This window comes from Odocoileus virginianus, chromosome 31 (assembly GCF_023699985.2).
Source record: "Odocoileus virginianus isolate 20LAN1187 ecotype Illinois chromosome 31, Ovbor_1.2, whole genome shotgun sequence".
Taxonomy (NCBI): Eukaryota; Metazoa; Chordata; class Mammalia; order Artiodactyla; family Cervidae; genus Odocoileus; species Odocoileus virginianus.
In genome coordinates this window covers 38,146,930-38,174,268 of record NC_069704.1, presented here as the reverse complement: position 1 = coordinate 38,174,268, position 27,339 = coordinate 38,146,930, and the positions used below count along the sequence as shown (strand labels likewise).

Below are 27,339 nucleotides of genomic sequence, written 5' to 3'. Positions count from 1 at the left end.
AATAACCAGCACCATCCTATTCATCACCATGACCACTATCATCCTATCAATCACCATCACCATCATATCACCATCACCATCATCACTAAACAAGCACTTGCAGGGACTATTCTAAGCACTCTGCACTCTTACCTCATTGAATCTTCACAGCAGTCCTGTGCAAAAGTCACAGTTACTAGTCAGTTTGGCAGAGAAGAAAAGAGAGATTTAGAGAAGTTTAATACTTGTCTGGGGTTCCAGACCCACCTGGCTGCATAGTTACGCTGATCAGCCCTCCATCCCCAGGGTTGCCCTGTCTCCTTATCAGGGCTCGTCTTCAGGGCATTGGCGAGTGAAGATACAGGTCCAGAGTCTCGCCTTTCCTCTTTGCTTCATCCATCCAAGTTAGCAAGGAGTGATGCCATTTGCTAGGGCTCTTTGCTATTCCTGGGGATACTACATTTTTTCTCAAGAAAAGAAGCTATGAATTGGTGTTCTTGATCTCTCCATACAGCTCCAGTCTGCATCATGGTGCAGCCAGAATCTCTCCAAGGCTCTGACATGTGGAAAGTGCTTTGCTTTGGTTTCTAGGATGGATGCAGACTTTTTCTTTCTTTTTTTGACAGCAGCTGATGGCATGAGAGATCTTAGTTCCCCAACCAGCGATTGAACTTGTGCCCCCTGGGTTGGGAGTGTGGCGTCTTACCCACTGGACCTCCAGGGAAGTCCTGGAGGTTTGGTTTTCCTCTGAGAATTCCAGTACAGTTTCATAGCAGATCTGATAGGCAGACCAAACCCCGGAGGGCCTTCACCTTATCGCTTGGGAATTGTTCCATTACCCCATCTTTACAGTAATTCAGTTGGTCATATCGTGTTCACTTCTGGATGAGTAGCTATGATAGCTCTTGGGAGGCAGGTGGCCTGAGTCTCCCCCTGACTCAGACAGTCCTTTATTTTCCCAAATATAAATAAAAGAATCATATGCCCTGCCTCTTGCTGTTTCCAAGTTCCAGGAGAATAAGAAAGAGGATCTTTGTAAATAAGTTTTTTTTCCCCCTCTAATCAGATAGGATGAAGACCAGGAATCATAAGTATGGCCACATTACCACACCAAGGTGGAACTCATTAGAAAGCATTTCTTTCTATCTGATCTCTCTTTGTTTCACTTGTTCCTACCTTTCAGTAGAGACTCCTATGAATCCTGCGATACTTTTGCTTATCTTTAGCAAGCACATAGCCCAGTCAGCTAAATAAGACTCTTACAAAGGCTGTGGGCCATCAGAATTTCCTTTACTATAAGCAGACTTTCCCATCTGCAGGAAGCATGAAGTATTGGGGAAAATATACCAAAGTGGCTCACGCACTTGGAGCCACTCTCAACCACCTGCCCTGGAGACAACACACTGTGTAATCCCTTTTACTGATTCCCTCTCACCCACTGAACCTTTGCTGCACTGGGGCCTTTGCTCTGGTCTTCTGAGTGTTTCCGTTTAAAGGCCTGGCATTGTGTGCTGATTAAGCCATCCTTCCAGGGCTCTGCAGTTTACCCAGGGGCCAAGATTTGGAATATGCATTTTCAGTTTTAGTTGACTCGGCAGAGTATGCATGCTGAATTTTGTGATTGAAAAAGTGAGTAAGTGAAGGACTTTTGTTGTTGTTCAGTCGCTTAGTTGTGTCTGACTCTTTGTGACCCCGTGGACATGCAGCACAACAGGCTTCCTCATCCTTCACTGTCTCCTGGAGTTTGTTCAGATTCATGTCCATTGGGTCAGTGATGCTACTGAACTGTCTCATCCTCTGCCACCCCTTTCTCCTTTTGCCTTTAATTTTTCCCAGCATCAGGGTCTTTTCCAATGAGTCAGCTCTTTGCATCAGCTGGCCAAAGTATTAGAGCTTCAACATTAGTTCTTCTAATAAATATTCAGAGTTGATTTCCTTTAGGATTGACTAGTTTGACCTCCTTGAGTCAAGGGACTCTCAAGCATCTTCTCCAGCACCACAGTTCAAAAGCATCAATTCTTTGGCACTCAGCCTTCTTTATGGTTCAATTCTCACATCCATACATGATTGTTGGAAAAACCATAGCTTTGACTATATGGACCTTTGTAGGCAAAGTGATGTCTCTGCTTTTTTAATACGCTGTCTAGGTTTGTCATAGCTTTTTCTTCCAAGGAGTAAGCGTCTTTTAATTTCATGGCTACACTCACCGTCCATCATGATTTTGGAGCCCAAGAAAATAAAATCTGCCACTGTTGGGGTTTTCTAAAAAAAACAGTTTTTCTCATCTATTTGCTGTGAAGTGATGGGACTGGATACCATGGTCTTAGTTTTTTGAATGTTGACTTTTAAGATGTTTATTTAAACTTGTCAGAATCTTTCTGAGAATTAGATTTCTGTTAATTAAGGAGACTCCATCCCTCATGGATGAACCATGGACATTTTAGCTGCTGTCACAACTGAGACTCCTTGTCCAAGAAAGTTTCCCTGATCATTCTACCAAAATATTATCCCTCCCTCCTGACCCGATGTTATTTTGTACTGCACTTAATCACCTTCCAACTTTTTCTTGTTTTGTTTACTGCTATATCTCCAGCAAGTGAAACAAGACCAAGTTGCGTTCAGTTAATGTTTGTTGAATGAATGAATGAGGCATTTTTACTTTTAGCATTATTTATTTTGGCCAGCTGATATGAAGAACTGACTTATTTGAGAAGACTATGATGCTGGGAAAGATTGAAGACTGGAGGAGAAGGGGGTGACAGAGGATGAGATGGTTGGATGGCATCACCGACTCAATGGACATAAGTTTGAGTAAACTCCGGGAGTTGGTGATAGACACGGAGGCCTGGTGTGCTGCAGTCCATGGGGTCGCAAAGAGTTGGAGACGACTGAGTGATTGAACTGAAATGATGATTCCTTCACTTTGTAATATCCTTGAATTCTTAGTATTTTTAATAATATCAATAAAAGAACAAATATCACTAACTTTTTCACCCTATAGCAAGTGTTATGGATATTTTAATATTTGTGAGAAAAAGACCAAGAAATGGATTATTTTGAACCTCAGTCCCTGGCAGTTGGAAAAGGTACAAATGAACTAAAAACGCTTCTTTTAACTCGGAGAAACTTAAACTAGGATGAGAGAGGATGGGCTAGACCTCAAGTGAAGTCGCTCAGTCGTGTCCGACTCTTTGTGACGCCATGGACTGTAGCCTACCACGCTCCTCTGTCCATGGGATTTTCCAGGCAAGAGTATTGGAGTGGGCTGCCATTTCCTTCTCCAGAGGATCTTCCCGACCCAGGGATTGAACCTGGGTCTCCTGCATTGCAGGCAGATGCTTTACCGTCTGAGCCACCAGGGAAGTCCTTTAATAATATCTATAAAAGAACAAATATCACTAACTTTTTCACCCTATGGCAAGTTTATGGATATTTTAATATCTGTGAGAAAAAGACCAAGAAATGGGTTATTTTGAACCTCAGTCCCTTGCAGTTGGAAAAGGTACAAATGAACTAAAAACACTTCTTTTAACTTAGAGAAACTTAAACTAGGATGAGAGAGGATGGGCTAGACCTCACAAGGATCAACAAACTTAAACTAGGATGAGAAGAGGATGGGCTAGACCTCGCAAGGATCAACTTGAGGCTCCTCTTTGCAATGAGGGACAGAGACAGAGCTTCATCTTTTTTCCCTATAGTTCATTAATGTAAAAACGATAAGAAAGGCAATATTTGTGTTTTATAACAATTCGAATAATATAGAGAGACAACATAACTGGCTTCTCTGCACTCTTTTCTGTCAGGGTCACCTTGGTACCCCTCTTAGGTGACAGTGTTAAGATGGTTGTCAGATCTATCATTTAACAGCCTCAAACTGCCAAATTACCCAATTAAAGATGATGAGCAAAGGACTTAAATAGACATTTCTTCAAAGAAGTTATACAAACAGCCAACGAGCATAGGAAAAGATTCTCAACATCACAACATCCTTAGAGAAATGAGATAGCACCTCACAAGCATCAGGATGGTTGCTATTGAAAAACCCAAAGTAATGGCATTGGGGAGAATGTGGAAAAATTGGAACCTTGTCCCCTGTTGATGGGAATGTAAAATGAAGGGCAACTCTAGAAAATAGTGATATTTCCTTAAGAATTAAAACAAGAGTTACTGTGTGATCCAGCAACTCCACTTTTGGGTAGGTACCCAGAAGAATTGAAAGCAGAGTTTCAAGTAGGCATTTGTAAACCCATGTTCATAGCAGCACTGTTCACAACAGCCAAGAGGTGGAGGCATCTCTAGTGTCCATCAGTAGATGAATTGATAAACAGATGTGGTCTATCCATGTGTGTGTCTGTGTGCTGAGCCATGTCTGAGTCTTTGTGACTCCATGGATTATAGTCCACTAGGCTCCTCTGTTCTGGAATTTCCCAGGTAAGAATACTGGAGTGGGTTGCCATTTACCCCTTCAGGGGATCTTCCCGACCCAGGGATTGAATCCCCATCTCCTGCATCTGCAGGTGGATTCTTTACCAGTAGCGCCACCTGGGAAGCCTCTGATCTATCCATATGATGAATTTGGCCTTTAAAAAGAAGTAAATTAAGAGACCAGTGGTTAAGACTCTGTGCCCCCAGTACAAGGGGCCTGGGTTTGATCTCTGGTTGAGGAACTAGATCCCGAATGTTGAAGCTGAGACCCAGTGTAGCCAAATAAATAAAAAATAATTTTTGAAAGGGGAAATTGACACAGGGTCCAATATGGATGAACCTACAGACTGTATGCTGAGTGAAATAAGCCAGTCTCAAGAAAACACTGTGTGAGTCGCTTTACATGAGGTACCTATGAGTAGTCAAATTTATAGCAACAGAAAGTAGAATATTGGTTACCAGGACTGGGAGAAGGGTGAAAGGGGAAGTTATTATTTAATGAGTACTGAGTTTCAGTTTTGCACGATGAAAGAATTCTGGAGATTAGTTGCACAACAACGGGAATATACTTGGCACTACTGAATTGCACACCTAAGATGATTTAAATGGTGAATTTTAAATGATACGCATTTTAATTTTACTACAGTTTTTTAAAAATTTAAGGAAAGCAAAAAGATGATAGTCTGTATCACGTACACATGTCTGTATCGCACAAAGACAGGTGTGCGTGATACAGACTCCTGTAAGCCAAAAGCATACAGGCCACTTCTTGTTTCCTGTTTGCTTTTGGAAAAAAAAGGTGAGGGGATCATATTACAGACGTTACGCAGCAACTTGCTTTCCTCTTTAACCCGTTTAAGGACACAGGGATATCTTTCCAGGTCAGTGAACGCTGATGTGACTCATGTGTCTTTCAAAGGTGACTGATTATCCATAGGATGTGTATACTGGGGTTTATTTCATGTTTCCTTTTTCTGAGCCTTCCAGTTATTTCCAGCGTGGTTGCCACTACAGGCGAGGCTGTTATAAAAAACTTTCTTTGTATTTCCTTATGTGTGGCACCATTGACTCAACGGACATGAGTTTGAGCAAACTTAGCGAGACAGTGAAGGACAGGGGAGTCTGGCGTGCTGCAGTCCATGGTGTGGAAAAGACTTGGACATGATCAAGCTGCTGAACAACAACAAAATGTACTGCTGAATTATTTCTGCTGACTTTCAAAAATAATTGCTAAGTCAAGAGTATTGTCAGACTCTTTTCCTAAATGTCTAAAGCTCCTCACATTCAAATGGTATTTAATACTTTATGAGATGTCAGCTTGTTGACCTCCATTCTGGTATCAGGCTTTGCAATCTGCTGGTGGATAATGATTTGCTATTATTGTTTTTCATACTTGACGTTGTGAAGTTGAGTTTCTTTAAAAATGTACTAGCTCTGCTTTTTTTTTTTTTTGGTATATGGGATAAGATAGGAAGTGTAATTTTGTTTTCTTGCAGATGAATAGCCAGTTATGCCAGTGCTGTTTATTAAATCATTTTTCCTCGTGAAACTGAAATGCTGTTATCATGTATGTTTTGATGTTTTTCTAGACTGAATCCACTGATTTTCCCATTTCTGTATCAGTGCTAAATTAGCTTTGAGTGTATAGGACTTTGTAATCATTTTTTCTCCAGTTTTTTTTTAGTTAATTTTTGACGGTGCTGGGTCTTCGCTGCTGCACACAGGCTTCCTCGAGCTGCGGCGAGCGGGAGCTGCTCTCTCGTGGTGCTGCCGGCTTCTCTTGTTGCGGAGCACGGGCTCAGCAGTTGCGGCACACAGGCTTAGTTGCCCCGTGACATGTGGGATCTTCCCCAAACCAGGGATCGAACCCTGGTCCCCTGTACTGGCAGGCAAATTCTTAACCACTGGACCACCAGGGAAGTGTTTTTTTCCAGTTTTATTAAGAAAGAGTTGGTATAAGTGTGTAAGTGGAAGGCATACAGTTTAATGTGTCAAAAGGAAAATTCCTTACCATTTTCCCTTTTCAAAATTTTCTTATCCATTCTCAGTTATCTATTTTTCCATACTTACGAACTTTCAAAATCTTTTTTTCAGTTATTTTTTAAAGGTCCAATTGAAATTCTGATCATCTTTTCAACTTTTACATATAATATGGTCTTTGCATATATTTGTATACCTCAAATTTTTACAATTAAGGAAACTATACTCGTCATTTTCAACAGAACAGTAAAGTAATAAATAATACTTTCTCTAATCTCCTGAATGTATTAACCACTTATTGTGTAAACTTCTAGACATTTTTCTGTGCTTTTGAACACATATTTTAATTATTTAACAAAGATGGAACATAATATACACAGATGTTATGGCATACTTTTTTCCTTCCACTTAGGGTTACTGAGAAGATGTCCATACTTTTTCCTATTTCTTTTTTTGACATTTAAAATTGTATTTTGAAATTAATTTTTATTGGAGCACAGTTGCTTTATTGGAGCGCAGTGTTACTTTCTATGTGTAGCAAAATGAATCAGCTGTAGGTATACACACACCCCCTGTCTTCTGGATTTCTTCCCCATTTCGGTTACCACGGGGCACTGAGAAGAGACTAACCCTATTTCAGTACTTTCACAAACACCCCTGCTTTTTCATGTAGGCTCCATGATATTTCCTAGTGCTGATGAATTATAATTTATCTAACTAATTTTTCTGGTAGATATTGATTGCTTCCTCCTTTCATTTTTATGATTGCATTAGTTTGCTAGGACTGCAGTGATAAAGTACCAAAGGTTAGGTGGCATAAAGAACAGAAATTTATTTTCCCGCAGTTCTGCAGACCGGCAGTTTGTCAGAAGGCTTGGTTCCTTGTGAGGACTGTGAAGGAAATATTCGTTCCAGGCCTTTCTCTTTGACTTCTGGATGGCTGTCTTCTGCCTGTGTCTTCACATTATCTTCCTCTGTGTCTGTGTCCACATTTCTGCCCTTATAAAAGATACCAGTTATATTAGTGGGATTAGGGCCTACTGGTGTATGAGCTCATTCTAACTTAAGCACTCTGCAAAGACCTTATCTCCAAATAGAGTCACATTCTCAGGTTCTGGGGCTTAGGACTTACACATAAAAATTTAGGGGGACATGATTAACAATGAGCAGTGATTTGTCCTACACATTTATCTTTGTGCTTTTAATATATTGTAGAGTAAATTCCTATAAATGGGATTGGTTGAAGTTTATATACATTTCAAAAATTCATCAAGAATTGTGAAGTGTTCTCTTTTTCTTTCTTTATGTAAGATTTGTAATGTTTGTTCCTTAAAGATTACATAGAATTCACCAGTGAAGCCATTTGAACTAGGAATTTTATTTGGGAGTTTCAGTAATTGTTCAGTTTCTTTAATAGAACTGTTTAGATTTTCTCTCTGCATGTATCAAGTTAGTTACAGTTTTAGAAACAACTTTGCATTTCATCTGAATTTTCAAGTTTATTGACATTGAGTTTTTAATATCTACTGACTTTTGGCTTTATTGGTCCTACTATTTAATGTTTATTTTCTTATTATTTCCTTCTTTTGCCTTTCAGTTGTGTTTTTGCTTCACAAGCTTCCTGATTCACGAGCTTCCTGATTGACTGATTAGGTCATTGGGTTTTCAGCCTTTCTTTTCTAAAACCAAGTGCTGGTTAGCACGTGGAGCAACTGGAACTCTCACCCACTGTTGGATTGGGATTGTAATTTGATAGAACCACTACAGAAAATTGTTTGATAGTACTTACTAAAATTGAACATATGCATAACATGTGCTCCAGCAATCACATTTCTGTGTAAATACCCTACAGAACTGAATTTGCATGCATAGTAAAGATGTGTGTAAGAATATTTATTTATGGTAGTTTCAAGTTGGACACATCCCACATGGATAAGTAAATTATTGATTCATAAAATGGGAGTCTGTTAGCAATGAATATGAGCAATCTATGAATAAAGGTGACAACATGAATGAGTTGCATACATATATTGGGTGATTCAGGTTATATGTAAGCTTAAGACAGACAAGGAGTATCTCTAGTGTCAGAAAAGTCATTACATTTGAGGAGGAAATTGAGAAATTCTTCACCTTGGAGGTGGTTACATGTACATATTTATTTCTTAATAATTAGCCTGTATAGCTATAGTTACCTGTTATACCTCAACAGAAATGTTTCTTTTAAAATGTAATGCATGTTTCCAAAATACCCTCAAAAATTTTTCTCATTGGTATTCCCACCAGCTCTGTTTGAGAGTACCAGTCTCTACACCCTTCCAACCTTGGAAATTTCCATGTTTTAAAATATTTCCTAATTCGGTAGAAAAAAATGGATTGCTACTTAAATTTCCACTGTATTACTTCTAATGGGCATTTTTTGCTGGACATTTATATTCTGTGTTTGGTCTCTTTGTGTTGTTTGCTCACTTTTCTCTCAGGTAAAAACTTTATCTTCATGGTTAGATACTTATATTTTTGTGTCTGTCATATATGTTGTAACTTTTTAAAACATTTATTTATTTTTAGTTGGAGGATAAGTGCCCTACAGTGTTGTCTTGGTTTCTGCCGTACATCAGCACAAATTCGTCATGGGTGTACATGTGTCCCCTCACTCTTTAACCTCCCACCCCCTACCCTGCCGCCCATCCTGCCATCCAGGTTGTCTCAGAGCACCAGCTTTGAGCTGGCCGTGTCATACAGCGCATTCCAGCTGACTGTGCAGTCTTGCGTACGGTGATGTATATGTTTCAATGCTACTCTCTCAGTTCATCCCACCCTTCCTTCCCCCACTGTGTCCACAAGCCTGTGTTCTCCATGTCTGTGTCTCCATTGCTGCCCTGAAAATAGGTTCATCAGTATCATCTTTCTATATTCCATTAATATGCATTAATGTGTGCTATTTGTTTTTCTTTTTCTGACTGACTTCACTCTAGGTAAGTAAACTTTAGGTTCATCCACCTCACTAGAACTGACTCATGTTCCTTTCTATGGCTGAGTGATATTCCACTGTATATATGTACCACGGCTTCTTTATCTGTTCATCTGACAATGGGCATCTAGGTTGCTTCCATGACCTAGCTATTGTAAATAGTGATGAACATTGGGGTACATGTGTCTTTTTCAGTTACGGTTTCCTCAGGGTATATGCCCAGTGGTGGGATTGTTGGATTATATGGTAGTTTTATTCCTAGTTTTTAAAGAAATCCCCATACTGTTCTCCATAGTGGCCGTATCAGTTTACATTCCTACCAACAGTGCAGGAGGGTCCCCTTTCCAGGGATACCACAGTAGTTTTGATTTGCATTTCCTTAATAATGACTGATGCGGAGCATCTTTTCATGCGTTTATTAGCCGTCAGTATGTCTTGGTAACTTACATTTTTCTGTCTCTGTCATATATGTTGTAACTTTTTCAACAGTTTGTTTTTAAAGACCAGTTTTAGGTTTGCAGCAAAATTGAGAGGAAGGTACAGAGATTCCTGTATATCAATATCCTGATCCTACACATGCTTAGCCTCCACCATTATAAGCATCCCCCACCAAAGAGGTACATTTACAACGCGTGATTAAGCTACACTGACACATCATAATCACCCGGAGCCCATGGTTTACATTAGGGTTCACTGTTTGCGCTGTACATTCTGTGGGTTTTTGCACAATGTGTAATGACAAGTAGCCACCTTACAGTATCACGGGGAATAGTTTCACTGGTCTAATGCTCTGCTGTTCATCTCTCCCTCCCCCTCAACCCCTAGCAGCCTCTGATCTCCTTACTGTCTCCATAGTTTTGCCTCTTCCAGAACGTCATATAGTTGGAATCATACAGCATGTAGTTTTCCCAGAGTGGCTCCTTTCACTTAGTAATATGCATCTGAAGGCCCTTTTTGTCCTTTCATGCCTGGATAGCTCACTCCTATTTAGCATTGAATAATATTCCATTGTCTCAACATACCACTTTATTTATCCATTCACCTCCTGAAGGATATCTTGGTTGCTTCCAAGTTTTGGCAGCTATGAATAAAGTTTCTATAAACATCCCTGTGCATGTTTTTATGTGGCATAAGTTTTCAGTTCATTTGAATAAATATCAGAGTAGTAATTGCTAGAGCATATGGCGAAAGTATGTTTAGTTTTTTGAGAAACTGTCAAACTGTCTTCCAAAGTGGATGTACCATTTTGCATTTTTACCAGCAAAGAAATGAAAGTTGCTGCTCCACGTTCTTGCCAACAAAACCTCCTTTTGAATTAACTTTTCTTAAGAGTGCGAGGTTTATCTAAATTCATTTTTTTTTTTTTAGCATGTAGCTGTCCAGTTGTCCCAGCACCATTTGTTGAAGAAACTATCTTTCTCCTCCATTGTATTGCCTTTGTTCCCTTTGTTAAAGACTGTTTGACTATATTTGTGTGTGTGTATTTGTGGGTTTTCTATTCTGTTCCGTTGGTTGGTTGGTTGATTCTTTCACCAGTACCCCACGTTTTGATTATCGTAGCTCTCCAACTTTGTTGCACTTCTTCAGTATTGTGTTGGCTATTCTTAGTCTTTTGACTCTGTATGTAAACTTTAGAATCAATTTGTTTGTATCCACAAAGTAATGTGAGTGATTTTGATAGTGATTGCATTGAATCTAGGCAGATCCAGTTGGGAAGAACTGATAATCTTGGCAATGTTGAATCTTACTATCCCTGAACATGAAGTCTCTCTCCACTTACTTAGTTCTTTTTTTTTGTTAATCAGAATTGTGCAGTTTTCCTCAAAGATCTTGAATATAGCTTGTTGTATTTATATCTAAAATATTTCTCTCTCTCTTTTTTTGGTGCTAATGTAAATGGCATTGCGCTTTTAATTTCAAATTCTACTTGTTAATTTTCGGTAAATAGGAAAATAAATGACTTTTCTATATTAAACTTGTATCCTACAACCTTGCTGAAATTAGTTTCAGGAACTTCCATTTTTTTTGTTGTTGTTAAGATTTGGATTTTCCATGTAGATTATGTCATTTGTAAACAAAGACATTTTATTTCTTCAATCTATATATTGTTTATGTCCATTTGTTGCCTTGCTGTGTTAGCTAGGACTTCCTGTACAATGTTGAACAGGAGTGGTGAGAGCAATCATCTTTGACTTGTCCCTGATATTGGTGGGAAGAGCTTCTTGTTTCTTACTATCAAATGTGATATTAGCTATAGGATTTTTGTAGATTTTCCTTTGTGAAGTAGAGAAAGTTCCCCTCTGTTCCTAGATTACTCAGAGTTTTTATCATGAATGGGTATTTGATTTTCTCAAATGCTTTTTTCTATTGATATGATCATATAAATATATGGTAAATTGTGTTCTGTTTCTGATTCATTTTTACATACCATTTATGGCATATTGCCCTGTGGGAGTTGTAATTTTTATCGAATCAAACCTGCAGTCTTTTTACTGTCTAGGGGAGGCTTTTCTTTTCCCGAAGTTATAAATATATTGTCTTTATTTTTCTTTTGAGTACTTCTGTGATTTTATGTTTTGTATTAAACCCCTAGTCCATTGAAAATTTGGTACCATATATGGTGTGAGGAAACATCCCATGTTTTGTTGACCCAGCAGAGTAATTATTATTTTTTTATTGCCTTATAGGTGATTTATAGCATGTTAATTTCTGCTATACAGCAAAGTGATTAAGTTATATATATATATATACACACACACACACACATTCTGTTTTAGTATCATGTTTCATTATGGTTTGTCATAGGATATTGAATATAGTTGCCTGTGCTATACAGTAGGACTTGGATATTTATCCATTCTACACATAAAAGCTTCTGTCCGCTAAACCCAACTTCCTACTCCAGCCTTCTCCTACTCCTCTTACCCCCTTGGCAAGCATGAATCTCTTCTCTATGTCCGTGAGTCTGTTTCTGATTAGAGATAGGTTCATTTGTGTCATATTTTATATACCACATGTAAGTCATACCCTATGGTATTTGTCTTTCTCTTTGTAACTTCACTTAGTGTGATAATCTCTAGGCTTATCCATGTTGCTGCAAATGGCGTTATTTCATTCTTTCTCTTTTTTTACCTGAGTAGTAGTCCATTGTAGATACGCACCATATCTTCTTCATCCGTTCATCTGTTGATGGACATTTAGGCTGTTTCCATGTCTTGGCTGTTGTGAATACTGCTGCTGTGATATTGGTTGCATATATCTTTTTGAATTATAGTTTTATTTGAGTATATCCCCAGGAGTGGAGTTGCTGGATCTTGTGGTAATTTTATTTTTAGCTTTTTGAGGAACCTCCTTACTGGTCTCCGTAGTGGCTGAACCAATTTACATTCCCACCAGCAGTGTCGGGGAGTTGCCTTTGACTCACACCTCCCCAGCATTTGGTATTTATAGGCTTTTTAATGATGGCCATTCTACCAGTGGACTTACCCTGGTGACTCAGTGGTAAAGAATCCACCTACAATGCAGGAGATGTGGGTTCCAACTCTGGGTCAGGAAGATCCCCTGGAGAAGGAAGTGGAATCTCCAGCATTTTTCTGGGGGAAATCCCATAGAGGAGCCTGAAGGTGGGCTTTAGTCCATGGGATCACAAGAGTTGGACGTGACTTAGCGACTAAACCGACAACAATAATTCTGAATTTTCTAAATTTTCTCCCAGTCCGGAGGTTCTCTTTTTGTTTGGTTTATAGTTTTGTTTGCTGTGCAAATGTTTTTAAGTTTATTTAGGTGCCATTAGTTTATTTTTGTTGCTTTTGGAGACCTAAGTCTGTCTAAATATTGATACAATTTATAGTAGAGAATATTTTGCCTGTGCTCTCTTCTAGGAGTTTTATGGTGGTCGTGTCTCATGTTTAAGTCTTTAAGCAATTTTGACTTTATTTTTGTGTATGGCGTGAGGATGTGCTTTAACTTCATTGATTTACATGCAGCTGTCCAACTTTCCTGACACCACTTGCTGAAGAGACTCTTTTCTCCATTGTATATTCTTTGTCAAAGATTGACCATAGGTGTGTGGGTTTATTTTTAGGCTATTTTGTTCCACTGATCCATATGTCTGTCTTTGTGCCAATACTACACCGTTTTGATTACTGTCACTTGTAGTCTGACATCTGGGAGGGTTATGCCTTCTGTGCAACTATATTGACAACATTCCTTAAATCATTTCTATTCCACTGTAATTCAATTGCCAATTTTACCATTAATTATTTTCCTATATTGAGGTCTGTATTTTCTGGGTTTTTTAAATTGTGTTCAGGGACATTTCTGGAGGTACAGTGGTTAAGATTTCATGCTTCCACAGTAGGCAACATGAGTTTGATCCCCAGTCAAGGAACTAAGATGGCACAAGCTTCACTGCATGGCCAAATATTTGTTGTTACATATGTTGTTGTTTTGTTGCTAAGTCGTATCTGACTCTTTGCAACCCCATGGACTGCAGCATGCCAGGTTCCTCTGTCTCCCAGAGTTTCCTCAGATTCATGTCCATTGAGTTGCTGATGCTGTCTAACCATCTCATCCTCTGCCACCCCATATCCTTTTTGCATATTTTGCTGTTCAGTTGCTCGGTCATGTCTGACTCCTTGCGACCCCATGGAGTGCAGCACACCGGGCTTTCCTGTCCTTCACCATCTCCTGGAGCTTGCTCAAACTCATGTCCACTGAGTCACTGATGCCATCCAGCCATCTCATCCTCTGTCATCCCCTTCTCCTGCCTTCAATCTTTCCCAAAATCAGGGTCTTTTCTAATGAGTCAACTCTTTGCATCAGATGGCCAAAGTATTGGAGCTTCACCATCAATCCTTCCAGTGAATATTCAGGGTTGATTTCCTTTAGGAATGGACTAGTTTGATCTGCTTGCAGTCCAAGGGAGTCTCAAGAGTCTTCTCCAACACCACAGTTCAAGAGCATCAATTCTTTGGTGCTCAGCCTTCTTTATGGTCACTCTCACAACCGTTCATGACTACTGGAAAAACCGTAGCTTTGACTAGATGGAGCTTTGTTGGCAAACTAATATCTCTGCTTTTTAATATGCTGTCTAGGTTTGTCATAGCTCTTCTTCCAAGGAGCACCCATCTTTAAAATTTCATGGCTGCAGTCTATAGGGTCGCCAGGAGTAGGACATGACTGAGTGACTGAACTGAGCTGAGGATACAAAAGGAACTGATTTTCTCTTACATCAGTTGATTGATGTCTAAATAAAAGTATCAATAATTAAATATAGGTTCAGGAAGCTTTTTTTAAGTGGCAAAGCAATCACAAGTAAAGTGGAGATTTTTCGTTTCTTGTGTGTTAGTTGCTCAGTTGTGTCCGACTCTTTGTGACCGCATGGACTGTAGCCCACCAGGCTCCTCTGTCTATGGGATTCTCCAGGCTAGAATACTAGAGTGGTAGCCATTTCCTTCTCCAGAGAATCTTCCCGATCCAGGGATTGAACCTGGGTCTCCTTTCTTGCAGGCAGAAATTTTTTACCATCTGAGTCACCAGGAAAGCCCTTGTTTTTTTACTAAAATTAAAAAAATTAAGAGACAATTGATATACATAAAATATACCTTTTTCAGGGCATAAATACGTGAATTTTGACAGACTCATTCAGTTGTGGAACTACCACCATAATCAAAATGTAGAATACTTCCATCACCTGCAAAAATTCTCCTGAGCCTGTTTGTAGTAGCTCCTTTATCATCCCCAGCACTTGGTGGCCACTGGTCTGTCTTCCTCCCTGTAGTTTTTAACTTTTGCAGAATCATACAGTATGAATGGAATATATATATATGGAATACTGTACATATAAATATACACTGTATGGAATCATACAGTACCTATGTACCCTGTTGAGTCTGGCTTCCTTTAGTTAACATAACACATATGACATTCATTCATGTTGTATCAGTAATTGTTCCTTTTCATTGTTGAGAAGAATTCCGGTGAATAGATGTAACATAGCTTGCTTATTCTCTTGTTGAAAGACATTCAGGTTGTTTCTGGTTTTTGGCAAGTACAATGAAAGCCTATCTATTCAGAGAATTACCTTATTATATTGCCAGAAGAAGGGAAAGGAATCCACAGAACAACAGATAAAAAATGAAATAAAACAAAACACAGAAAATAGCACAAAGAAACACAGAAAATAGCACAAAATGAGAGTGATAAAAATGAGATGCAAATATTTGTTGGCCTTTTATATACTTAATTTATGGATAGGATTTGGTCCAGTGGAGGAAGGTAGAGAGGGTTGGAGTAAGGGGATCACAAAAGAAGACTCAGACAGGACTGAGCTTTGAAAATTCTTAAGTCCCATGCATCAGTGGAAAACAGAACTATCAGAAAATTTTTGAACTGGGGAATAGATGTTATAAATGTTATAAAGTGAAAGTCGCTCAGTCTTGTTTGACTCTGCGACTCCATGAACTATACAATCCATGAAATTCTCCAGACCAGATTACTGGAGTGGGTAGCTGTTCCCTTCTCCAGGGGATCTTCCCAACCCAGGGATCAAACCTAGATTTTCCACATTGCAGGAGGATTCTTTACCAGCTGAGCCACCAGGGAAGCCCATGTTACAAGTAGTCTTAAAAAGTGTTAAGAGTGGCACAATTATACAGAGTTCTGTTATAATACCAATAATAACTGATTCTTCCCCTGGTATTCTGTTATTCAGTCTCCACAGTAGCTCTGTGTCATAATTATTATTATCTGTCTCTGTTTAAAAAAAGAATACAACCAAGTAAATTGGAAGATCTACTTGGCTTCATTAGGTGGTTCATGAACCCTGCAGCATCCCACATAGCAACTGGAAGGGGGCTGTAAAAGGTTGTATGAAGGGGGAAGTTGTTATCGGAAGAAGGATTGGGCAAGGTAGGTACTACCGAAAGGAAAGAAAGGATTATTTTTAGGCCAGCACTTCTTTATTGGGAGGATGAGAACAGTAAAGGTTATATCATGTAGATTATCTCTTCTTCCTTTGGCTGTTGGATAGAGTCCACCTGGCAGATACCCTCATTGGTGCTGACCAGAAAATTCCAGATTGGTTGATTAAAATTCTATTTCTGTTGTTACGTATTGAATCTAAGTTGGGAATCTTGGGCTTTAGCACAAGTGATGCCATTTTGGGCCTGTGGTTTTTCTCTTGAACATCCTGTTTTACACAAGAAGACTGCAGGGAGGGTGATCATTTGAGATCCAAGGTGGTGGTCCCCAGCTCTCTATCATAAAGGAAAGGTTAAAATGTTAAAATTGTGGGACTAGCAATGAAGAGCAGCAAGTTTTTATGGGTGTCATGCCTAAGTGACTCAAAACAGTAACATTCCCAATCATCTCTGAAATATTTGTTCTCTGCTGACCTTTGTTCTTGTTTTATGCTCCACTCTATGTCACTGCTTATTGACTCATTGGGTATATAGAGATAAAATGTAACATGCTAGTATGGAAGACCAGGAAATAAGTTTTCCATTAGCTTTTGAGTGATTTCTATGTTTAAATGCTAGAAAACATGCAAAGTTATATTTCTGGTTGGAAAAATGTTGCTTTGCTATTAACATTGAGATTGTGCCATAAATTAGGTTCTATTTTATGAGCTGTATTTTCTTTTAATGAACATACATACCTAAAATATTTTAGTGTTTGGGGGATAACTTAAGCATTTTGAATGTGCATGCTACTTTGATTATTTTCTAATGTATTTGCAAATAAAATGGAATTTTGGTAAATTTTTTAACTGTAAAGTGGTTATAATGATATACAATAAAATTTAGATTTTTCATTTGTTCTTAATTCACAGAAATATTTACCTTTCTAGACACTAGAGGAAGAAATGATATTGAAAGGAAATTTCCATACTTTTGCGTTCAATTGACTCCAACTAGTTGTATTGTGTAAAGAAAATTTTATTTGGTTCTAAAATAAATATATTAAGAAAGTAAACAAGTCAGCTTCTCAGGTTCATAGCCTGATGCTTGCTTGCTTATTTGATTCATTCATTCATTCCAGAAATGGTAACTGATCATTTGTTTTTTAATCCTCCACTGTTTTCATCGTTTACCCTAGGAGTACAATTCAGTGAAGGGTGAAATTTATTATAAAGACCACTTACATGACCTTTGAAAGTTGTTCCAGTTTCCTCATCCCAGACTGAATCTAACTAGCTGTATGGTTTTAGGTTCTTAGTTTTCTTATAAGTGGCAAAGGCAGTTGGATCTAGAATTTCCATAAAGCTGTCCAGTTTTAAAGGTTTCTAAAATATTTTTAAAGATAAGTTTTTGTGGAACTCATTTGGTTTAACAGTAATTGAAAATGGATATGAATACCTAGGTTCGAGTCTCAACTCTACCACTAACTAACCCCGTTGTAATGAAGTTAACATTTACCCAGGATTTACTATGTACTAGGCACAGATCTAAATGTTTTACCTTTATAATCCATCAATCCTCATAAGAGCTCTGTGTGTGAATTGCTGTAATTGTACCCATTTTACAGGTGAGAAAATTGGGCACCAAGAGTTTCAGTTACCTCCAATAAGAATCAATAGAGTGACTACCCTGATGGTCTAGTGGTTGAGACTTTACCTACCAGTGCAGCGGATGTGGGTTTGACCCCTGGTCAGAGAGCTAGGATCCCACATGCCTTGCAGCCAAAAAAGTAAAACATAAAATAGAAACCTTATTGTAACAAATTCAATAAAGACTTTATAAACTGGTCCACATCAAAAATATTAGGGGGAAAAAAAAAATCAATGCAGTGCCAGTGTTTGGACACAGGTAATCTGAGTCCAGAGCCGGTATGATTAGCAATGGTGTAATACTGTCAACTCTGTAATCTCTCAGAGATTGCTTTTTTTTTTTTTTTTTCTGGTCATGAAATGAGGCCCATGTTCAGGCTTCCTTCTTCGCAGGTTTGTATGAGACTCAAATAAGTAATGTAGAGATTCTTGAAGAGTTGACCTGAACCAGCAGTGTCATTCTTACCTGGGAGTATTCAGATGCAAATTCTGGGGCCTCATTCCTAACCTGCTGACTCAGTAAGTCTTGAGGTGGGGCCCAGCGATTTTGTGTTTTAACAAGGCTTCCTGGTGATTCTGATGCAGGCTGAAATTTGTGAACCACTGGAATATTACATGTGGAATTCATTAAAGAATGTACAATGCTTGTATAGAAAGAAACTGATAAAACCCTGCCTGTGTCCCCATCTCATGAACTGCAAAGAAAGTTCTCTGTGTATTAGCACTATACCCATGCTTCTCCCAATAGTCTGACACCCTAGTCTCTCCCTGGATGTAAACATATTCTGAAATTAGTGTATTTTATTGTCATAATGTTTCCTATAGTTTTACCACATGTGTGTATTTTGTAAACCTAATTCATTTAGTTTTCCAAGACTTTGAATTTTATTTAAAGGTACCACCCTGGGTATATCTCGCATTTTTGCTAAATATGCTTAACATTTTGTTAGTGGTATGTGTGCACATTTGATGAATTCATTCTGTGTTTGAATATAAAATAACCTATTTCTATGGGGTCGCAAAGAGTTGGACACAGCTGAGCAACTGAAGTGAAATAGCTCCAGAACCATTCAAAAATCAATGTGATCCACCACATTAAGAGGGAAAAAAAAAATCATCTCTACAGATGCAGAAAAGGCATTTGATAAAATCTGATATCCACTGATGATAAACAATGTTAGCAAGTTACAAATATCTTCAACCCAATAAGAAGCATATGTGATTCACCTACAGCAAACATCATACTGAATCAAACATTAAATGTGTTCCCTAATACTGGTCACAAGGCAGATATCTGCTTCTCCATTCTACATTTTAAAGGTGGTTCTAGCTAGCGCAATAAGGAGGGGGAAAAAAGCTTACTAATGAGAAAGTATGTCATAAAGCTGTGTTTATTAGCAAATGACACAATCATCTATATAGAAAATTTTAAGATCTCTACAAAAATTTCTAGAAATAATGAGTGAGGTTAAGGAGGTTTGGGGGCTTCCCAGGTGGCTGAGTGGGTAAAGAACCCGCATGCAATGCAGAAGACATGGATTCAATCCCAGGGTTGGGAAAATTCCCTGGAGGAGGACATGGCAACCCATTCCAGTATTCTTGCCTGGAGAATCTCAAGGAGAAGAAGAGCCTGGTGAGCTACATTCCAATTGGTCACAAAGAGTTGGACATGACTGAAGCCACTGAGCATGCAAGAAGGTCCTAGGATCCAGTTTTGGTCAATATTAAAAAAAAAAAAAATTGCATTTCTCTATACTACAACAAGCAAGCTGAGATTATTGGGTTGTGATGGGAAGTTCACTTCTTCCTATAGATTACAGGTCAGACAATTTTAAAACCACTGTCCCAGAAAAACTCTTGCACAAGTGTACCAGATATATGTGTGTGTGTGTGTATATATATATATATATATAAGTATGTTCACAGTGTTTCACAGCACTATTTGTGACAGCAAAAATGGGAATTAACCCAATGTCCACTGAAAGGAGAATGAAGAAATCCATTCAGTTCAGTTGCTCAGTTGTGTCCGACTCTTTGCGACCTCATACTGCAACACACCAGGCTTCCCTGTCCATCACCAGCTTCTGGAGCTTGCTCCAACTCATGTCCATAGAGTCAGTGATGCCATCCAGCCATCTCGTCTTCTACCATCCTCTTCTCCTGCCCTCAATCTTTCCCAGCATCAAGGTCTTTTCAAATGAGTTAGTTCTTTGCATCAGGTGGCTAAAGTATTGGAGTTTCAGCTTCAACATCAGTCCTTCCAATGAATATTCAGGACCTATTTCCTTTAGGATGGACTGGTTGGATCTTCTTGCAGTCTTCTCCAACACTACAATTCAAAAGCATCAATTCTTTGCTTTCTTTATAGTCCAACTCTCACATCCATACATGACTACTGGAAAAACCATAGCTTTGACTAGACGGACCTTTGTTGGCAAAGTAATGTCTCTGCTTTTTAATATGCTGTTTAGGTTGGTCATAGCTTTTCTTCCAAGGAGCAAGCTTCTTTTAATTGCATGGCTGCAGTCACCATCTGCAGTGATTTTGGAGCCCAAAAAAATAGTGTCTCACTGTTTCCATTTGTTTCCCCATCTATTTGCCATGAAGTGATGGGACCAGATGCCATGATCTTAGTTTTTTGAATGCTGAGTTTTAAGTCAACTTTTTCACTCTCCTCTTTCACTTTCATTAAGAGGCTCTTTAGTTTTTCTTTGCTTTCTGCCAAAAGGGTGGTGTCATCTGCATATCTGAGGTTATTGATATTTCTCCTGGCAGTCTTGATTCCAGTTTGTGCTTCATCCAGCCCAGCATTTCTTATGATGTACTCTGCATATAAGTTAAATAAGCAGGGTGACAATATACAGCCTTGATGTACTCCTTTCCTGATTTGGAACCAGTCTGTTGTTCCATGTACGGTTCTAACTGTTGCTTCTTGACCTGCATACAGATTTCTCAGGAGGCAGGTCAGGTCGTCTTGTATTCCCATCTCTTTCAGAATTTTACACAGTTTATTGTGATCCACACAGTCGAAGACTTTGGTGTAGTCAATAAAGCAGAAGTAGATGTTGGCGATTTGATCTCTGGTTCCTCTGCCTTTTCTAAATCCAGTTTGAACGTCTGAGAGTTCACAGTTCATGTTCTGTTGAAGCCTGGCTTCGAGAAGTTTGAGCATTACTTCACTAGAGTGTGAGATGAGTGCAATTGTGTGGTCGTTTGAGCCTTCTTTGGCATTGCCTTTCTTAGGGATTGGAATTAAAACTGACCTTTTCCAGTCCTGTGGCCACTGCTGAGTTTTCCAAATTTGCTGGCATATTGAGTGCAGCACTTTCACAGCATCATCTTTTAGGATTTGAAATAACTCAACTGGAATTCCGTCACCTCCAACAGCTTTGTTCGTGGTGATGCTTCCTAAGGGCCCACTTGACTTTGCATTCCAGGATGTCTGGCTCTAGGTAAGTGATCACACCATCGTGGTTATCTGGGTCATGAAGATCTTTTGTGTATAGTTCTGTGTATTTTTGCCACCTCTTCTTAATATCTTTTTTTTTTTTTTAGAGATGTCTTATTTAGTTTCCAGACACCTTGTGTGCATGCTAAATTGCTTCAGTCGTGTCTGACTCTTTGCAACACTATATACTGTATCCCGCCAGGCTCCTCTTGGGATTCTGCAGACAAAAGTACTGGAGTGGGTTGCCCTGCCCTCCCCCAGGAGATCTTCCTGATCCAAGGATCAAACCTGTGTCTCTTATATCTCCTGCACTAGCAGGCGGTTCTTTACCACTAGCCCTACTTAAGAAGCCCAATATCTTGAGGTTTTCTAAATGTCTTTGTTACTGAGTTTTAATTTAATTCCATTGTAGTCAAAGAACATGCTTTGTTATGATTTGAGTCTTTTTCAGTTAACTGGGATTTGTTCTGTTACCTCATCTACATCATTGCTAGGTCTTTTTCTATGATTCAGTTTTCTCCTAATGATAAGGAGTATTTTTCTCCCTCGCATGCCTGGTAATCTTGAACTAGATGTCAGACATTGTAAGTTTTATCTTGTTGAGAGTTTAAGCCTTGTTGTGGGATGGAGTTATGAGGAAATGTTCATTCTTTCCAAATCTGCAGTTCACCTTTATAAGGTGAGACCTGATAAAGGCAAAATGGTCCTTCGGAGGACCCAGACAGTTACTCTTCTGAGTACTCAAGCCAGTGGCCGTGTTATCCCAACGTTTCTCGACTCTGGTTGTGGAGAATGGAAACTGTTCCCAGCCCTCTGTGAGGCTTAGGAATTATTCCTCCTGCTCTTTCCCAGTATTTCTTTTCCTTGCCCTCAGGAATTTTCTTCGCATGCTGATTGGTAATCGACTAAGCTGACAGGGAAATTGCTGCAGCCCTCACCTCTTGGCTTCTCTGCCTTGCGCTTGCTTCCACCTTGACTTCCCTGAGTTCTCAGCCCTCTCCTCGCATCTCAAGGCGGCTGCTGTGCTGTTGGATATCTCCTCCCGGAGTCTGCCTGGAGATGCAGCTGCAGATTGCCTTTATGTCCTCGTCTCGAAGAGCATCACTCTCCTGCTCTGCTTTGCTGTTCAGTGTCTGAAAACCACTGTGTCATATTTTTTGTTTTTCTAATTGGAGTATAACTGCTTTACGAAGTTGTGTTAGTTTCTGCTGTATTATGAAGTGAATTAAGGAGATGGCAACCCACTCCAGTATTCTTGCCTGGAGAATCCCATGGACAGAGAAGCCTGGCGGGCTACAGATCATTGGATTGTAAGAGTTGGATACGACTTAGCAACTAAACCATCATGAAGTGAATCAGTCATATATATACATATGTCGCCTCCAGCTTGAACATTCCTCCCAACTCCCATCCCACCCCTCTAGGTAATCTCAGAGTACCAGGCTGAGCTCCTGTGCTAAATAGCAGGTTCCTACCCACTCTCTCTTTTACATGATAGTGTATATATATCAGTGCTACTTTCCCATTCATCCCACCCTTCCCTTCCCCCTTTTTGATATTTTTTATGTTTAAGCAGGACATATCCCTTGATTCCTATCTGTTTGGACATCTGTTGTTCCATTTGGCTAACGTTGCTTTTGATGATAGTATTTTCAGGAGCAGGTAAGTGTATTATCTCTGAAATCGCACTTGAATTATCCACAGTTCAACATTGGTTAGTCAATAGCTAAAAGTAATTTCATTTGATCTCTGTCCTTGCCTTTCTATCATCTGAAAAGTCCTGGTTCCAACATTCATTACGTTGAGCTGTTGGGTTTATGTTACTTCTAGAGTTGTGGATATGCATGGTGGCTTCCATGGTCGGTTCCTTCTAGATTGGTAAAGACTTTCCATCCTGCCACTGCAAGAGACCTTGGTTTGGATCTTGGTGCAGATCAAGCATACCTTTTAGAAGGAAATCAACCACATCCAGTACTCACTTTGTCTGGATCCCAAATGGACAGCATGGAGTCTGGCATCTAAAAGTCCAATGGGTTTCAGGTATGAAACTGATCAGATCTGTGTATTGCCACCCATCTTAATCTTTTTTTTTTTTTTTAGAGATATCTCATTTATTTCAGTCCCCTCTGTGTGCATCAAACCCTGCGACTCTTGCAACCTATATACTGTATACCCCAGGCTCTTGGGATTCTGCAGGAAGTGGGAGTGGGTTGCCTGCCTCCCAGGGACTGAAGATACCTGTGTCTCTTACTCTGCCTGAGCAGGCGTCTACACAGGATTAGGTACTGAGGTAAATGGTCTTTGTACTAGATTAATTCCATTGTGCAGAAGAACATGCTTGTATATTGGCTTTTATCGTTAATGGGATTGTTCTGTCCTCATCTAGCTCATTCTAGGCTCTATGACAGCTCCTGGGGTTTTCTCTCGCATGCTGGGAATCTTGCTAGATTGAGACTGTATTTTATCTGTGGTATAGCCTTGTCGTGGGAGGAGTGGTCCATCTCCATCGCATGTTCAACTTTATAAGGTGCAGACCCTATCTACGCAACTGGTCCTTGGCAGGCCCAGTCTCTTCCTCCCCTGTGTGTTACAGCCCCTCTCTCGACTCGGTTGTGGAGATGGCTTTCCCTTGGTGAGGCCTTAGAATTATTCCTGTGTCTTCCAGTAGTTCTTCGTGGCCCGATGTCTCCAGCGATGTAATCGACTGCTGCCAGGATTGCTGCACCACTCTGGCTTCCTGCCTGCGCTTGCTTCCACTCTCGACTTCTTTTCTAGCCATTCCTGGATTGGCGCTTGTTGCTGCTCGGATATCTTCCCAAGTCGCCTAGGCAGGGCTGCAGATGTTTTGGTCTTCGATCTGAGGCATCATCTCTGCTTGTTGCTGCAGCTCACTGTCATTTAATTGAGTATATGCTTCCCGGTTGTGTATGGCTGTATTAGAGTGAAAAGGATATGAACCCACTCGGGTATTCTTGCACTGGGACCATGGGACGAGAAGCCGGGGGCTACAGATCTTGGCATGAGATGGATACGCTGCCACCATATGAAGTGAATCAGTCATATAATATGTCGCCTCCCTTGACTTATAATCCATCACCCTAGAACTCAGTAGACCAGCTGTAGTTGGCAGATGCATGCTTCCTACCCCTTGATCTGTTGGCTGATACTGATTTATATCCAGGTGTACTTGCCCATCACTCCACCATTCCCTTCCCACCGAACTTATGTTGACAGATGTGCATGGCCTAAGTGTGTGGCATCTTTGGCCAAAGGAATGAATTGTATTTTGCACGAGAAAAAGCACGCCACTACTGCAATTTCATTCAAAGATGGTCTTCCAAATCATGACTTTCTTATTCATACTTGTCCTTTCTGTGTTGAAATGGTTTCCAAAAAACTTCCAAGTTACTGGATTTTAGTTTCTTGTTTTATTATGGGTTACCTGGTGCTTCAGTCGGTTAAAGAATTCCACCTGAATGACAAGACTGGTTTATCTGGGTCAAGTTACCTGGAATTGGCAACACTCTAGATCTCCTGAACCCATGGACAGAGGAGCCTGGCGAGCTACAGTCCATGGGTTCCAAGAGTAGAACACATCAGAGTGACTGAACCACCACCACATTTATTCTTACAGCAACTCCAGTTCAGTTCAGTCGCTCAGTCGTGTCTGACTCTGCGACCCCATGGACCACAGCACGCCAGGCCTCCCTGTCCATCACCAACTCCCGGAGTTCTCTCAAACTCATCTCCATTGAGTCGGTGATGCCATCCAACCTTCGCATCCTCTGTCGTCCCCTTCTTCTCCTGCCCTCAATCTTTCCCAGAGTCAGGGTCTTTTCAAATGAGTCAGCTCTGTGCATCAGGTGGCCACAAGTATTGGAATTTCAGCTTCAACATCTAAGAGGTAGGCCAAATAGCAGTTTATAAATGTCACTTTACTGATGGGTAAACTGAAGCCATAAGATTAAATGACTTGCCTAAGAGTGCAGAATGGTAGATTTTTGGCCAGGCTGCGGCAAGTACCGTCAGTAGCCTGCCAGTAATTCGGTGTTGCCTTCGTCCATCACACACACAGTGCCTGTTTCTTCATTCATGAGAGGCGGTTCCCTGCATCTCTCCAGTGCCGGGCTCTCGCCTCATCTCCTTGCTCTTCTGAGTCTCCCTTCCCTCCTGGCCACATGTGCCCATATTCTGTTTGTTCCTGGTGCTTTCCCCATATATAATAGAGAAGCTGGGCTTTCATTCTTGTTTTATTTAGTTGCTCAGTCCTGTCTGACTCTTTGCGACCCCATGGCCTGCAGCACGCCAGACTTCCCTGTCCTTCACTGTTTTCCCAGAGTCTGCTCAAACACACGTCCATTGAGTTGGTGATGCCATCCAACCATCTCATCCTCTGTTGCCTCCTTCTCCTCCTGCCTTCAATCTTTCCCAGCATCAGGGTCTTTTCCAGTGCGTCAGCTCTTCCCATCAGGTAGCCAAAGTATTGTAGCTTCAACTTCAGCATCCAATGAATATTCCAATGAATATTCAATTCATTCCTTCCAATGAATATTCAGGGTTGATTTCCTTTAAGATTGACTGGTTTGATCTCCTTGCAGTCCAAGTGTTCTGAGACCCTCTTGAAAGTGGGCTATACGGTAAAGTAGACTGGCTGAGCTCGTCTTGAAACAGGCCCTGCAGAGACATAAGCCCGGGACCAAAGTTGCTGCTGTTACAGTTACATGTTCAGGTTGATGGTGTTAAATTAATGGGCTTTCCAGCCTGGTTTGAGATCATGCATTTCCCCAGTGAACTGTGTTTTGTCTCAAATTCATGTACACATGGAGAAAATAGTTACCATCGTTTTTGACTATCATGTCAAGATGCTTGTTCTAGATTCCACAATAATTGGTGGCTTTTATCTTAGCTTCTCTATTCCTCAATTATGATTTCTGTCTGAAAGATAGATGTCGCAGCTCAGCCCAGTCTTAGATATGACCATTTTTTAATCTTCTGTCTCATTTCTATTTTATTTTTTTAAATTAATTTTTGTGCTTCCCTGGTAGCTCAGCTGGTAAAGAATTCACCTGCAATGCAGGAGACCCTGGTTCAATTCCTGGGTCAGGAAGATTCCCCTGGAGAAGGGATAGGCTGCCTACTCCAGTATTCTTGGGCTTCCCTAGTAGCTTAGACAGTAACGAATCTGCCTGCAATACAGGAGACCTGGGTTCGATCCCTGGGCCCAGTCTTAGATCTGACCATTTTTTATCTTCCGTCTGTCTCATTTCTATTTTATTTTTTAGATTTTTATTGGAATATAGTTGCTTTACAATGTCGTGTTAGTTACTACAGTACAGCAAAATGAATCTGCTGTACGTATACAAATGCGTGTGTGCTAAGGTATGTCTGACTGTTTGCAGCCCCGTGGGGGCCTGTAGCCTGACAGGCTTCTCTGTCCATGGAAGTTTCCAGGATAGAATGCCGGGGTGGTTTGCCATTTCCTCCTCCATGTATGCCCTCTGTCTTGGACTTCCTTCCCATTCAGATTACCATAGTGCATTAAGTAGAGTTCCCTGTGCCATACAGTATTTTCTCATTAGTTCTCTGTTTTATACACGGTATCAATAGTGTGTAAATGCCAATCCCAATCTCCCAGTTCCTCCAGCCTCCACCCCTTTCTTCTGTGTAGTCATACATTTGTCCTCTTCATTTGTGTCTCTGTTTCTTCTTTGCAAAGATCATCTATACCATTTTTCTGTGTTCTTGGACTACCCTCATAGCTCAGTTGGTAAAGAATTCACCTGCAGTGCAGGAGACCAGCTTTGATCCCTAGGTCGGGAAGATGCACTGGAGAAGGGATAGGTTACACATGCCAGTACTCTTGGGCTTCCCTTGTGGCTCAGCTGGTAAAGAATCCACCTGCAATGCGGAAGACCTGGGTTCGATCTCTGGGTTGGGAAGATCCCCTGATGAAGGCTACCCACTCCAGTATTCTGGCCTGGAGAATTC

The 27,339-nt window shown here is 40.2% G+C and overlaps 1 protein-coding gene and 1 non-coding gene across 2 annotated transcripts in view; one reads left to right on the top strand and one right to left on the bottom strand.

Moving 5' to 3' along the window:
- Positions 1-27,339, top strand: part of DOCK5 (dedicator of cytokinesis 5) — a 269,322-nt gene that overhangs the window by 37,686 nt on the left and 204,297 nt on the right. The window lies entirely within an intron of this gene.
- On the bottom strand, positions 3,270-3,341 carry TRNAC-GCA (transfer RNA cysteine (anticodon GCA)). Its single transcript has one exon. It is a non-coding gene; the product is annotated as a tRNA-Cys (tRNA).